We start from the raw sequence: 17,337 nt of genomic DNA on the forward strand, positions 1-17,337 counted from the left end.
GATGAGCGCCACAACTACACTCGAGCCGAAGTTCTAAGAGCGTTCTACGAAGAAGATCAACAAGAATCAACACCAGCATCAACATCTACAACGCCACCGTTTGAATTCAACGTAGGCCGACCTACCAACTTTGACTTCAATGCATTTCTACAGCGAAAAGCTTCCCTCCGTGACAGAGAAATTCATCTATCTCTGAAACGTGATTTAGTCGAACATATTTGGCAACGATACGGGCCACGTAATTAGGGAGAAATTAGACGACTTAAATAAAGCCAAGTACTATGGCGTAGCTACTTTTCCGTACGCAGTCGAGTTATTTTTTAGTTGTTGTGTTTATTTTATTTCCTAAGTTTAATTACGCATGACGTTGCAAATGTAATTGTTCTCTAGTATTGTACCGCTTTTAAAATAAATAAAAACATTTAACAAATTATGAGCTTTTTTTTACAATTTTTTTATATAACGTATTTAATTTTACGACAAATTTTAACGATAAAAAAGATAAAAATAAAAAAAATAAGTTACACAAATTTAAACTAGTTTTTATTTATTTGGAGTAACATTGTTAAAATATAAATGAAATAAATAAATAAAGAAGTGTTGTGTAGGAGAGAGAAAGTAATGGTGGGGTATTGAAAAAGTAAGAGAGAGATAGTGGTGGGTGAGCTTTTTTTTTGCTCACCATTGGGAGAAGAAATGTAAAAAAAATTTGCCCATGAGCAAAATTAATTTGTTGAGAGAGAAAGTGGGTAGAGAGAGAGTGGGTGAGCATTTTTTTTTGCTCACCATTGAGAGTGGTCTAAAGAGAAATTATAGAGTACCAAAAATGGATATATAGTACGCCTTGTGATTTTTTGAGGATCCATTAACTACTTATTAGTTACTACTTCTGTTTCTTTTAGTTGACACGTTTGGACTCTAACACTATTCACACTCCTTTTAATCGTGTTTTGTGATTTATACTAATGAAAAATATAGTCATTTGTAATGATATATATTTTCAAAATTTTAACTTTTTTTAATTTTTGTTTATTATTAATATTAATGGTTGAATTTGTACATTGACAAACGTGATTAAAGAAATGTGTCAACTAAGAAGAAACGGAGGAAGTATTATAACTATCACCGTCAATTCAGTTCTTTTTTAGCAGCAAGCTTAGCATATCCCATGCACCTCCAACTATAAAACCATTAGCATATCATACCATCCAGCCGTGCTATGGACACCCCTCGCGTTCACATTGCAGTTTGTGCATTCTTATTCGGTACCCATGCTGCCCCTGCCCATCTCATAAAACAACTAGCATCGATCCACTTCACCTGACACCCGCTTCTCCTTTATCAACACTGCTACATCCAACTCTGCCTTGTTTGACTTTAGAACCAATGATGCTACTAACATTACTCCATGGCCATGCAACCTGGAGGAAAAGAACAATGAGGCAGGGGGTAACCCCATTGGGAACCTCATTGTTTCTGCGCCATCGAATTATCGACAACGAATGGAGGAGGTCGAGGAGGAGTTGGTGTGAAGATTAGTTGTGTGATATCGGACCCATTTCTATGGGTATGTTGTGAGATTGCTGAGGAGAATGGTTTGTCTTGATTTCTTATTTGGACTTGTTAGGGGTCGTTTGGTTAGATTATTTGGAATGGATTGAAATGGAGTTAGAATCCATTCCATCTAATTTTTTGTTTGGTTGAGGTTTTTAGTAATGGAATCTCATACCCAAGGGGTTCTAACTCCCCTCCATACCCACCCACCTCCCCTAAGATTCACAATCCATTCTATTAATAAAGGATATAATTTATTCCAACGATAAAACCAAATAACATTGGACTAGTTTGGGTTTTAGAATCCATACCTCTCTATTATAAGATTCTATACCAATTCATTCCAACTTGATGAACTAAACACACCCTTAATCTTTATGCTGTTTTTTTATAGTGATGTTCTTCAGACTAAATTCAGCGATCTCAAACAAGGTTATCTATATATACTCCCTTCGTTTGAAATTAATCTTTGTTACAAAATTCCATTATAATCGATTTTTTTATTTATGAAAATTTGACGGCTTTTTCGTACATTTGACATTGATTTATGTGGTTAATAAGATTTTTTTTTTCACTACCTTAACTTGATTCTGACAAAATATTCTGCATGTCTTCAATTTGCTGTTGAAATTGAAAATATTCTTTAGGTAGTTTTGAACCAATTGATATTCATGCAAGGAGAATCAAGCTTCTAAATTACTTAGGTTCATAAAATAAATAAAATAAAATAAAAATATTGAAATTTTGTCAATAATTGAACTGATTATCAAAATAAATTGAAGATAATACAAGAGCCTAAGAGTAAGAGCCAAATTAAATGATCTTTAAATATTCTTGTATTTTTCTAATACTCTGTATCACAAAAAGAAAATGTTTTTCTTTGCATTTTTTTTTGGAGCTAAGTTGCTTCTCTTTTGCTGTTCTTTGTAAGCAATTCAATTTAACCACTATGAAGAAAAACTCTTTGAAACATTCTTTGTAATCTTTCAAGAGGAATTGAAGGTTGAGAAATGAACTGGATTTTCATATGTACGCCTTAGAGACATAGTAGATTGTGTTCTTAAATTAGTTACAGAAAGTATAGACTTGATTTTCGATCAAATGGTATATGTACGCCTTAGAGACATTGTAGAGTGTGTTCTTAAATTGGTTACAGAAAGTATAGACTTGATTTTCGATCAAATGGTATACAAAATGGGATCAATGTTGCCTAAAGCCAAAACTGTTGTCGTAAACACTTTCGAGAAATGATCACCCAGAATCACCAATGACCTCAAATCTAAAGTGAGGTTGCTCTGTGTTGGACCTTTCCCTTTGATATTTCCATCTAAGTCGTTTTCGACAAATATGATTGTCTTCCTTGGCTAGACAAACAAAAAAAAAAATCCGTCGACTACATTAACTTTGGCATTGTAGTGGCACCCCCGCCACACAAGTTTGTAGCCCTTGTAGAAGCTCTAGAGGGTGCAGGATTCCCCTTCTTATGCTCGTTAAATGACTCGATTAAGGGGCACTTACCATATACCCATAAATTTCACGAAATTTATTCAAATAAGAACCAATCAAAGGCTGTCACGTGGCATAATTATACTTAATGACTAACGGAGTTAATGGCGTTAGTCATTAAGAGCATTTGGTGACATTTTCATGAAACTTATGGGTATATGGGTATGTGGTGAATTAAGTGAAACTTAGGGGCATTTTCGAGAAGAAAAAAAAACGAAGAATTAAATAAATAATAAATTAACATGTTATTATAACTAGATTAGTGCCCGTGTGATGCACGGTAGTAATAATCTTTTTTTCCATAATTAATTTGTGATATAATATAAAAATGAAACAACTCGTGTGGAATAAACAAATGCAATGCATAATAAGAAAGATGAAATAATAAGGCAAAAATTGTTAAAACTACAATTAAGAAAAAAAATATATTATTTTTGATTAGTTGTGTTGAAAAAATTTAAAAATAGTATACATTATATTACATTCATAATGCATGTTATTCCTAATAATACTTTACAATGTAGATGTCGTATGACTTTTTATTAATGAATTAATTTAGTTAAAAAAATAGCTATACAATGTACTTCCAAAAAATAAGCTAAGTAGAATAACTTTAAAAAAAAAGAAAAAAATTAAAGCTGACATCATATATTGTATTGACGGAAAATTTTTAATGATAGCGACACATGTTCAAAATGATCGATGTAAGCATGACCTGTTTTAGTAATAGTTAATAGATTTTTTGAAGGAAAAAAAAGTTATAAGTTGGTAAAATTATTACAAAAATATTTAACAGAAAACTAACAATAGAAATGTTTTTTTTTTTTCCAGTGAACCCCACTATTGTACAATTATATAATGGTAATTTAAATGATAATGTTGTATTTTTGGCTTTGTTATTTTATACTATCCACCATATATCAACCTTTTAAATTTTAGCTTATTCTCCCTTAATTAATAAGTCTCAAATTCTTGTGTAACTATTTTAAGTAAATGGAACACGAAATAAAAAGGAATACAATTATTATAAAGATAATATATAAGATTAGGAATAAAAAGTTATCATATTATACAAATATTCCAAAAAAAAAAAAAATAATTTGTTAAAAAGTGAAGGGGAGTTATGGAGGGAAAAAACAGCACCAGGAAGTGACACGTGTCATTCCTGGTATCAGTTTTAGTATTATGTTATATTGATCTTGATTTAAATCTTAGAATCTTACGATTTATGTATGTCCTACAATTCGATTTAGGATTCTTCCCGATTTTACATATTTTTCTTAACTAGCGAAATCCTTACAAGCTTAAAACATGCCTACAAAGTTATTTATAAAAATATGTCGTCAATTATTGGTTACTTAATGGGTAAACAACTATTTTCTATTAATAATTAGGTTTCAAACTCATAATTTAAATATATTTAATTAAATTTGGATATGACGTATTGATTATGCGTGTTCGTAGAATCGTACAATCTACGATTCGATTTAAAGAGCCCCTTCCGATTCAAAGTAGAATCCCCATTTTGATAACTTTGGTTGGCTCGTTCCCAAATACTTAAATGTTAGTTTGTTTTGAGTAGGGTCAAGCACAAGTGGGATTATTCTTTTCAATTTTTCCTAAAAAAATATTTATACATATTACTTGTATAAAACACAAAAATTATAGCAATCCTTGCAGGATTACATAATTGTTACGTCTAAAGAATTGAAAATCATTATATATGCACCGGGTGCATGGTGCACCCGAGGGTATTTCTGTTCATTATTAAAATAAGCAAAAAAAAAAGAAAAAAGAAAAAAAAATCAAATGAGCAAAAAATTACCCTTGAGTGCATCTACTTCTATGTGTACCCTAACGTATATAAAAATTGGCACTAAAGAATAGATTTGGGTAAGTAGTCTCCTTATATATTACTTCCTCCGTTTTTTAATAGTTGCAACAACACAAACTTTTCACGATATTAAGAAAAGTGGGTTTACATGATTTAATATATTTTAAAATGGGGTGAGAGATTGTTATGAGTATAATTTAGTGGGTTATGTGCTTTAAATACGGGAAATAGTACAACTTTTCCCCAAAATAACTTTCCAATTATAGTGTGTTGCAAGTATTGTGACATTTTCATTTTAGAAAAGTGTTGCAAATATTAAAAAATGGGGTAACTATATATTATATATTGCACATATATACACATACAAATATGTGCGTTTTATAATAATAGATTTTTCCGATTTTTAATATCGTATTTCTCATTTTATATAATTCAATATAAATTAGTAATTTTTTTTTATTTTTTAAATGTTTATAAAATTATTTTACAAAAATTAAGGGGGTAAATTGACCTCGTTGCCTTGAACTTGGCACCGCCCCTGGTTACAAAGTTTGTTGTGCGACAGGGGAAGCAAAGATCGAAACAACAATAAAGAAAACAATAAAGAAACTCAATGTAAACAATAAGAACAACACACCAAGAATTAACGTGGTTCACTATCAATGTGATAGCTACATCCACGGGTACCGAGATCAAAGATTTCACTATAAACTGCAAAGATTACAAAGATGAATCAAGTCTCTCTCTTGAATGGCTCTCACTCTGTCTCCCTTAACCCTAATACTGATATTAGGGAGTTTTTATATTAATCCCTAATTAAAAGATACTTGGGAAAAAAGATAATAAAATAAGATAACTTAAAACCGCAAAAAACGCGTCTCCATCGTTTTCTTTCTCCGCCCGGTCAGACCGGGCAAGGTCTGCGCGATCGAGCGCGAGAAGAAAACCTCCAAACAAGAGCTTCAACATAGCCTACCCCCATCGCCCGGTCAGACCGGGCAAGGGCTGCCCGATCGGGCGCGTGGGGTCTGCTTCATTGTTTGCAACGCTATCTCTCTACCCCTCACCGCCCGGTCAGACCGGGCACGGGCTGCCCGATCGGGCAGTGAGGGTTTCACGATTCGAGTCACATACTCAACAATCTCCACCTTGACGAGAACTCGTAGTCAGCAACACGATCCCATCAATCACATAGTGAAAACATCTCAAGCCTAACCCGATGCAAAGCTCATGCATAAGCCGTACATCCCGATAAGTCTCCAACCAAGACCCATCCCGATAAGCCTCCAACCAAGACCCATCACATACTCATCTCCAAGTATAACAACTCATAATGCTCCACCTGCATCACAAGCCCCGGGCAAGCTCCACCTTAAGGCCAACACACCTACACCAGGAGCTTCCCAACACCGCCCCTAAGGGCGTATTACATCACATAGTAATCGATATTTAGCAAGTCCAAGCAATGTTTGAACTTACTAAATGGAACAGGCTTAGTGAAGAAATCAGTCGGGTTGTCAGCAGTTCCAATCTTCTTCACCTTAATCCTCTTGTCAGTACGTAAGAAATGATACCTGACATCAATGTGCTTAGTCCGATCATGGTGCACTTGATCTCTAGCTAAGAAAATGGCACTTAGACTATCACAATGCACCGTAGCAAAATCCTGTGCAATACCCAGTTCACCTACAAGACCTTTGAGCCAAATCGACTCCTGAGCTGCAGAAGTTAAAGCCATGTACTCAGCTTCAGTAGTAGACAACGTAACCGAAGACTGCAATGTAGACTTCCAACTAACCACAGAACCACCCAAAGTGAACACATACCTTGTCACGGACCTCCTGGTATCCATATCAGCTGCATAATTAGAATCACTGTACCCAGTCACCAAACACTCCTTACCATTCCCATACACAAGACCAATATCAATTGTCCCTCTTAAATAGCGAAAAATCCTTTTCACCCCCTGCCAGTGTTCTCTTCCAGGTCGAGCCATAAACCTGCTTACAACACTAACAACATGCGCAATATCCGGCCTAGTGCAGACCATAGCATACATCAAACAGCCAACCACGTTGGCATATGGAACTCTAGACATATAAGTCAACTCCTCCTCTGTTTGAGGTGACATAGACAAAGACAACTTACAGCTTACAATAGTTAGTGTACTTATAGGCTTTGATTTTTCCATCCCAAAACGAGACAAAATCTTTTCAATGTAGCTTTTCTGAGTCAAGAAAAGCTTACCTCTAGCTCGATCTCGATAGATCTCCATACCCAAAATCTTCCTAGCTGCACCTAAGTCTTTCATGTCAAACTCAGAGTTAAGCAACTCCTTCAATCTAGTAATATCAGATTTATTCTTTGTGGCAACCAGCATGTCATCAACATATAACAACAGATAAATCATGGAACCATTTTCCAGCTTACTATGATACACACAGCAATCATTTGAATTCCTATCAAAACCATGCGAAACCATAAAAGAATCAAACCTCTTGTACCACTGTCGGGGGGATTGCTTAAGTCCATACAATGACTTTAACAATCTGCAGGCATAGTGTTCCTTTCCAGGAACCTCGAATCCCTCGGGTTGCTTCATTAGAATCTCCTCCTCCAAATCACCATGAAGGAAAGCCGTTTTAACATCCAACTGCTCCAGCTCAAGATCAAAGTGTGCTACAATTGACAATAACACACAGATAGAAGTGTGTCGAACCACAGGTGAGAATATCTCCACAAAGTCAACCCCTTCTACCTGACTGAACCCCTTAGCAACTAGTCTAGCCTTAAAACGTACTTGCTCAGTTTCTGATAACCCTTCTTTCTTCTTGTAAATCCACTTACACCCCACAAGCTTCCTCCCTTCCGGTACCTTTACCAGTTCCCACACTCTGTTCTTGTAAAGAGATTGCATCTCTTCACCCATTGCAGCAAGCCATTGCGCCGACTCACTACAACTAATTGCTTGTTTGTATGTGGCAGGTTCAAATGACTCTACATCATCAGCTACACTCAATGCATAACCTGTCAAACTCATCAACACAGCAAGTCCTTCCCTCCATCTCTTCAATCAATCTAACAGGCTTCATGATAACTCGTTTAGGCATCTCAAGAATGGTGTCAGGTTGACTAGATGACCCCTGATTAGGTTGCTCCACCTCCTCCCCAGAGTTAGAATGAGTTGGAGTAATCTCAGGTTCAAGAGTACCTGGCACTGGAACATCAACATCATCATCAATATATTGTACCCGAGGTAAATCAGCAATGGTAGATTGATGTACCTCAAGCACTCCATCTGTCTGTAATAAGTTCTCCCCTTCCCTTCCCAAATCAGAATTCTTCGTGCTCTTAATTGAATACATGGTGCTTTCATCGAAAGTAACATCCCTACTAAGAATGACCCAACCCTTCGAAGGTGAATAGATCCTAAACCCCTTCACACCATCCCCGTACCCAACAAAACACCCTCTCTTGGCTCGTGGATCCAGCTTACCCTCACTAACATGATAATAAGCAACACAACCAAAAATCTTCAAATTTGAAAAATTAGGCAACTTACCTCTCCAGATCTCAAAAGGAATCTTGAAGTTAATTCCCGAATGAGGACCCCTATTAATGACATAACAAGCTGTCAACACAGCTTCACTCCAGTACCTCCTCCCAGACCTGCATTGGAGAGCATGCATCGAACTCTCTCTAGCAGTGTCTGATTAACCCGTTCTGCAACACCGTTCTGCTGTGGTGTCTTCCTGACGGTATGATGTCGACCTATATCCTCATTTGCACAGAACTGATTAAACTCGTCTTTGCAAAACTCTAGCCCATTGTCTGTTCGTAGCTTCTTTATCTTCTTTCCTTGTCGATTTTCCACCAAAGCTTTCCATTGCTTGAAAGCTTTGAAGACCTCATCCTTTGACTTAAGCAACCTAAGCCATGTGTATCGGGACTTGTCATCAACAAATGACACAAAGTAGTGGTAACCTCCCATACCTTCAACTCTAGATGGACCCCAGCAATCTGAATGGATGTAATCGAGCACAGCATCCGAAATGTGAGCACCCTTGCTGAACTTTGACCTGTGTTTCTTACCAAACACACACTGCTCACAAAATTCAAGGTTGGCAACCTTGACTCCGGAAAGAAGACCCCTCTTAGACAATAGCTGCATCCCCTTCTCCCCCATTTGACCAAGCCTCATGTGCCAAATCTTAGTCATCTCCTGGTGAGATACGGATGCACAAACCGCAGAACTAGACAGTGTAACACCCTCAAAGACATAGAGGGTGTTCCTCTTGATACCCTTAAGTACCAACTCAGAACCTCTGTAAATGCACAACTCCCCATCCGAAAACACACCATTGTACCCCAAATCATCTAGGGTACCCAATGAAATCAGATTCCTTCCTAAAGCAGGAACATGCCGTACCCTAGTCAGAGTTAACCTCCGCCCATCAACAGTCCTCAAACTCATCGACCCAATACCTGTGACCTTACAAGGAGCATTGTTACCAACTATAACCATACCCCTATTGCGAGGCTCATATGTATCAAACCAATCTCGACGTGGACTCATATGGAACGAACACCCCGAATCTAGAACCTAGTTTTCAGATAAATCACCAGACTTAGTAGAAATGACTAATGCTAAGTCTTCCTTTGAATTATAGCTCTCTTTCAGTTTTTCTTCGACTACAGCAGCTTGGGGCTTGTTTTTCCTCACTGGACAATTAGCCTTATAGTGACCCGGTTCTTTACAGTAATAACAGGTCTTAGTAGCAGTTTTACTGGATCCATCCATGTCGTTTCCAGCACCCGACCCAGCATTGTTACCCTTGTTAAACCCCTTTTTCTTTTTAGACTTCCCGGACTTAACAAACAACCCACTACCATTATCCCCATTATCACCTATAGCTTTTTGACGAAGTTCCCTAGTATGAAGTGCTGCCTTCACTTCTTCTAAGGTCAGTGAGTCTTTACCAACAACAAAAGACTCTACAAAATTTTCAAAGCTAGACGGTAGAGACACAAGTAAAATCAACGCAGCATCCTCATCATCAATTTTAACATCTAAATTACGCAAATCAAGTAAAATAGAGTTAAGTTTTTCTAGATATTCCCGTAAGGGAGTACCTCACTGCATTCAGAGGCTAAACAACCGCAGCTTCAGCAATAATTTGTTGGTCAACGACTTAGTCATGTACAATGACTCCAGCTTCATCCACAATTCAGCCGTCGTTCCCTAATCAGCAACCTTCGTGATGATGTGATCATCAAGGCTAAGTAATATGGTAGAGTGAGCCTTCTCTTCCATAACTTCTAATTGCAAGTCAGTCAATCCGTCTCCTGACCCCGAAGTAGTACTCTTTGGAGCCAACGGACGCCATATCTGTTGTTGTTTTAACAGAGCCTTCATCTTGATTTGCCATAGCCCGAAACTATTTTTCCCGGTAAACTTCTCAATTCTTATTGTTGAATCTCCTGCCATTGTTTCCCTCAAAGAACTCTCCAAGGATTAAACCTAATCTCTTGATACCAATTTTTGTGCGACAGCGGAAGCAAAGATCGAAACAACAATAAAGAAAACAATAAAGAAACTCAATGTAAACAATAAGAACAACACACCAAGAATTAACGTGGTTCACTATCAATGTGATAGCTACATCCACGGGCACCGAGATCAAAGATTTCACTATAAACTGCAAAGATTACAAAGATGAATCAAGTCTCTCTCTTGAATGGCTCTCACTCTGTCTCCCTTAACCCTAATACTGATATTAGGGAGTTTTTATATTAATCCCTAATTAAAAGATACTTGGGCAAAAAGATAATAAAATAAGATAACTTAAAACCGCAAAAAACGCGTCTACGTCGTTTTCTTTCTCCGCCCGGTCAGACCAGGCAAGGTCTGCCCGATCGGGCGCGAGAAGAAAACCTCCAAACAAGAGCTTCAACATAGCCTACCCCCACCGCCCGGTCAGACCGGGCAAGGGCTGCCCGATCGGGCGTGTGGGGTCTGCTTCATTGTTTGCAACGCTATCTCTCTACCCCTCACCGCCCGGTCAGACCGGGCACGGGCTGCCTGATCGGGCAGTGAGGGTTTCACGATTCGAGTCACATACTCAACAAAGTTTTTAACTCATATATTTTTTTATATATTATTATTAACTCTTCTTCGATGCTATGGAGGATTTTTATGCAAATATGATTTCCTGTTATGTGACATTCATAAGTCCTCATAAGATTGGACTGGTAAATAACTTATCTTGTTAGCTTTATTTGCTTTCTGTATTATAAAGTATATAACTTTGTTTTTATTTTATTTTATTTTATTTTTGTATTTCAGCCACTTCTTGACAATTGGAATTATTTTCTGCTTAAATTTAAAGAGCCAGTGAAAGTCTATTGTGGAATAATGGGCGTGTTTGGAATGTTAGAGTGGTAAGTGTACCACAAAACACATGAGGCCCTGGTGGTTTATTTGTTGATAAAGCATGGAATGACTTTGTAGCTTCTAATAATATTGTTGTTGGAGAAAGATTGAATGTCTATTATGGTAGAAATGGAGTTTTTTTACGTAAGAATTTTTGGTATTGATGGGAATGAGAGGCTTCCTACTGAAGTTGAAAATGGAATTAATGAGTAGTATAATATTAATATTAATATTTGTAATAATTTTCTGTAATAATATGTTTTTCTGATCTTTAATTTAATTGTCAGGTGTTGTATCATTTTTGTTTGATATTGTGTTATTATAGTCAGGTTTTAAATTATATTTGTTTGGTAATAGTTTATCATAGTAAGGTTTTAATTTTTATTTTTTTTTGGTAATATGTTTTTCTAGTTAGGTTTTAAATTATTTTGTTTGGTAATAGTTTTTCATTGTCAGGTTTTACAATATTTTTGTTTATGTAATTGTAAGCATCCATTGGTTTAATTCCACTGTCTATCATATTTTTAATTAGTTCACCCATTTGAGCTGATATTTGTCTTTCTGATCTCAGATGATGACATTGGATTGTTTGCACCATTTCATGATTATGTTCCAACTCATGGGTAACTACTTCAAATGAATCTTCTCCATTTTTTTTAAACGAATAAAAGCTTTGCATCCAGTCCTCGTCTTATTTACCTCCCTTTCTTTTATCTTCTTTTTACTAGTTTTACCTAATATAGGTACTTCAACTGAATTTTCTTCCGCAACCTTCATTTTATTTTTTGTATACCCTTCTTTAGAGCATCTAAAATAAAATTCATAGAGAACTCTATCATTAGAATTATCTCTTCTTTGTGTTGATTTTCTGACACTGAATCCAATTGATCTTGAATGTGCTTTGTACAAATTGAATCCATCATCGTAGTCTCTTACTGTGTAACCTACTAGACATTTATTTATATTTTCATATCTGTCGTATTTGTAATTATCTGCAATAAAAATATGAGTAACACTGTTAAATTTATTTTATTTAAATATTTAAATAGTAGTTTTATTGTCAGGTATTAGATCAATTTTATTTGACAATACATTACAATAGCCAGGTATTATGTTAGTTACGTTTGAAAATAATTTTTTACAGTCAGACATTATTTTACTTTTGTTTGATAATAGATTATTATCGTCATATATTATGTTTTTTCTATTTGATAATAGATTACTATAGTTAGGCATTACAATAGTCAGGTATTATGTTAGTTACACGTTTGAAAATAATTTTTTTACAGTCAGACATTATTTTACTTTTGTTTGATAATAGATTATTATAGTCATATATTACGTTATTTTTATTTGACAATACATAATTAATCAGATATTATGTTATTTTTATTTGATATATATTAAATCTAAAGTGTCATATATTAGAATCATAGTGTCACATATTAGAAGTTGTATATTCAAAACTTCAAATAGACATACCTAGTATTTTTGCAGCATCTTCATCTCCTTCTTCATCATCGTTGTTTACTATTTTACTTGCTGCATTTGAATCTAATAAAATACGATACGAAAATAGATTTAAATGATTCAGAATATATAATTTTCAGCATTTTCTGAACTGTCATATTTGAATCTTCAACAAAAATATTTAATTCCAACTTCTATTATTTGAATCTGATAAAATACGATACTAAATTTAATTTGAATGAATCAGAATTTTTAATTTCTTCATTTCTGAATTTGAAATTAAATGCGATACGAAATTAAAGCATGAATCGGAATTTATAACATCTGACTTTTTGAATTTGAAATTAAAATACGATACGAAATTAAATTTTCATGAATCAGAATATAATTTCTGCATTTTATTCATTTAGTATTTGAAATCTGCATTTGTATGAATAAAATGCGACATGAAATTAAATTTGCATGAATAGGAATTTATGATTTCTGCATTTTATACTGTTAATCCAATGCGATACTAAATTTGCATCAATATTTTATTAATAATTCTTGCTTTTTTATACTTTAACAATTTGAAAATTGAATTCATATAAAAATTGTCAAAATTATAATAAATCGTACCTATTTCAGCTGTAATTGAGCTTGAAATTAAATCTATAGGTGAGTCCGATTCTTTATTGATGATCATAATCTCCTTTGATTTCTCCATTACTGACAATTTAACGAGCTTTTAAATTTTTATTTTTTTTATATTTGATGAAAAACAGCACCTTTGATATTAATGCATGTTGCGCTATTTTATAATCCACTGCTTAACATGCATTTTTTTGTATGTTTCGGGCCTAAATTGGGTTTTTATAGCCCGCGCTTTTTTATATGGGCTTTTGTTGTTGAGGCTGGACTCACCATGAATCAAGTCTCACGCAAAATGTTTTCATATGAAATATGTGACCCACAAAATAATTCATGCAACATATACTATGGATTTCTACTCCTAATAATAATGTGCAACTAGGACATAATAAATCGTGAAAGTACTAAAGTTGGGCATGAGACGAGTCAACATAACTTAGCTACAACACAAAAATGGCTTGACCTAACAATAGTATATACTACAAGCTTAATATAGCACACGAAAAGGCACACTGATGGGCCCCTGTATCATTTGTGGATAACATTTTCCAAATTTGGCTTGAGATCCAATATGAATATCTTTTAATGTGATTTCCTACTTGTTCTATTTTTCCCTATGTGCATAACCTTGTCAACCCATACACAAAATTTTGTACAAGGTTTTATAAAGTGAATGTTAGGAGTATGGAGAAATTTGTAAGAAACTAAACAACAACAACAACAAAGCCTTAATCCCAAAATGATTTGGGGTCGGCTAACATGAATCGTCATAAAGTATTGTACGATATAAAGAAAAGGACATAACAAAATAATTATTTGAAAGAGTTGAGTAAAGTGAGCAAACGAAAGAGCATTAAAAATAATTAAGGGAATAATTAATTAAACATATAAATTATCTATTATTCGTTGAACATCAAACATAAAACCAAATAACATGAAAACAGGGCCGGTTATTGGGCAATAGCACAAGGCCTCAAATTGTTTGGGCCCCAAATTCTGGAAAATGTAATCAATAACATAATACTAAAACAAACACCAGGAATGACATGTGTCACTTTTTGGTGTTGTTTTTTTCCCTCCAAAACTCTCACTCCCTTTTTACCAAAAATCTTTTAGTTTTAGAATATTTGTATAATACAACTACAATAATATATTATTCCTAATCTTATATATAATCTTTATAATAATTGCATTCCTTTTTATTTCGTATTCTATTTACTTAAAACGGTTATATAAGATATTGAGACATTTTAATTAAGGCAGAACAAGCTATAATTTAGAAGGTTGATACATGATGGAGAGTATAAAATAACATAGCAAAAAATAAAATATTAACATTTAAATTACCATTATATATTTTTTTTATTTGAAAGAAAATCACCATTATATAGTTGTACAATATTGGGTTCAATGGAAAAAAAAAAAAAAAACACATTTCTATTCATGGTGTTGATTTGAAATCTTATGAAATAATAATAATTGAGTTAGTTTTCTATTAAATTTTTTGTAATAATTTTACCAATTATAACTTTTTCTCTTTCAAAAAATCTATTAACTATTACTAAAACAGGTCATGCATACATCGATCATTTTAGATATATATGTCACTATCATTAAAAACATTTCCCGCCAATACAATATTTGATATCAGCTTTAAGTTTTTATTTTTTATTTATTTTTATTATTATTCTACTTAGCTTATTTTTTGGAAGTACATTGTACAGTTTTTTTTAACTAAATTAATTCATTATTAAAATGCCATACGACATCTATATTGTATAGTATAGTTTTATAGGAAATAACATGAATCATTAATTTAATATAATGTATATTATTTTTAAATATTTTCAACACAACTAATAAAAAAAAAAAATCTCAATTTTTACCTTATTTTTTGGTAGAGGGATAAATCGGTCGTTGGACAATCACCCTAAGCCAAACAATATTTCTACCTAAACCAACCTAAAACAAGTCTAGGGTAAGTAGAGGATCGTATCCACAGGAAATGGGTATGAGTACACTGAGATTATGAAACGGTTGTAATTTCGTTCGGTCACAAATTGGGGGCTTTGATTAATTAACTACTATGAGGACAAACACTAGGGGGAATTGGGAATCGACACCAACCAAACCAATGGATCAAAACAATAGGCAAGCATGAACATAAATTGGGTGATAGAAAGGGCACTCAACATTGCCTTCTTTCGAAGCCACAACACTAAGCATTCCTAAACCAAACTCAACTAATAAGATAGGCCAACCAAGTCTTAACGATGAGAAGTAGATTACTAACTCGGGTTTGTCTTTCGATTAGTCCAAGATAGCATTAAGGCACAAGTAATTGGGATTTCTCACCTAATTATCGCAACTAAGACTACGTTACTACATCATCCAAACAAGGAACTGTAATCAAGGTAGAAATTCGGTTTAATCATACAAGAAAAGGTTCACAACCAAACTTCATCTTTCAATGCAAGAATAGAAATGAATACATGAGCAATAAGTGGCCATCCAATTACACATGCAATTAACCAATTCTCTAACAATCAAACATCAACCCAAAATGAACATGCAAGCACAATATCAATCAACCCATGACTTGGTTGGGTCTTCACCCAACCCCTAGCTAATAAACTACTCACTAAACATGGTGAAGAACAATCTAACAAGTTGAGAGGAGTAATAAAATCTAAGTTCTGATTCTAAGATCAATCTAACAAGTTCTAATTCTAAGATCAATCTAACAAGTTGAGAGGAGTAATAAAATCTAAGTTGATTGAACATGCAATGACAAAAAGATTAGAGAAGATATTAACAATCCAAAGCAATTAAAAACAGAAAATAAAGAATAAGAGATAGAGGAAAGAGATTACTAAAGAAGCTTCAAAGTTGAGAAAATGTTGAAATTGAGAATACAAACTTCAATTAATCTACTTCAATGATTGAGTTTGAGAGAAACTAAGCTAATTAATGAGAGTTTAGGGAACTAACTAAGAGATAAGGGTCTAAGAAAACTAAGGGAAGAGAAGACGATCCTCCAAATGAAGCCAAAGGGGTATTATATAACCCTCAAGTAAAAGGACAGAGAAAACAAGAATCAGTGTCGGTTACAGGTCAACACGGACGTGCAGACCTATAAAAAAATGAGTGCAGCAGCTACTGCCTACCCTTACACGGACGTGCATAATTTGGCATGGACGTGCAAAGATGCGCACGGACGTGCCACTTTTTGGCACGATCGTGCAACATTTTCTGACAAAAATAGTTTTGTTTCGGAAGGCCATAACTTTTTCATTTCTTACCGAAAAAAGGCATGTAACTAGTCGTTGGAAAGCACTTGAGATGAACTTTAATCTCCAATTTGAATCACTTCAAAATAATGAGTAGAAAAAAAGTTATGGTCATTTGAAGTTGACCTTAGTGCAAAAATCCTTCCAAAACCCTTTCAAATACTCTTATATTTAACTCTTAGACACATTTCCTTGCGTCTTTCATTTTTCCTTCATTGATTCATTCTTCCATAGCTCCCTTCTTTCCTCTTCTTGCCTCCAACTTCTTTGCTTCTTTATCCAAAAGTTTCAAAGTGCCATCTTTATACCTAAATATGCACCAAAACACTAGCAACCCCGTGAAACATAGGATACACAAGAAATGCATAAAAATAGAGTAATCAGTGACTAAAACATTGATTCCTCACATATTCAAGGCTAAAAATCACTCTTTAATCATACCAAATAGCAAGCTATCATTATTTCATCATTCTTATATGCATTGCATTTTGTTTATTCCACATGAGTTGCCTCATTTTTATATTATATCACAAATTAATTATGGAAAAAAAGATTATTACTACCGTGCATCGCACGGGCACTAATCTAGTTAAGAATATAAAATTATCTTGTTAACTATT

The sequence above is a fragment of the Chenopodium quinoa genome, unplaced genomic scaffold (assembly GCF_001683475.1).
Source record: "Chenopodium quinoa cultivar QQ74 unplaced genomic scaffold, ASM168347v1, whole genome shotgun sequence".
NCBI classification, from domain to species: Eukaryota; Viridiplantae; Streptophyta; class Magnoliopsida; order Caryophyllales; family Amaranthaceae; genus Chenopodium; species Chenopodium quinoa.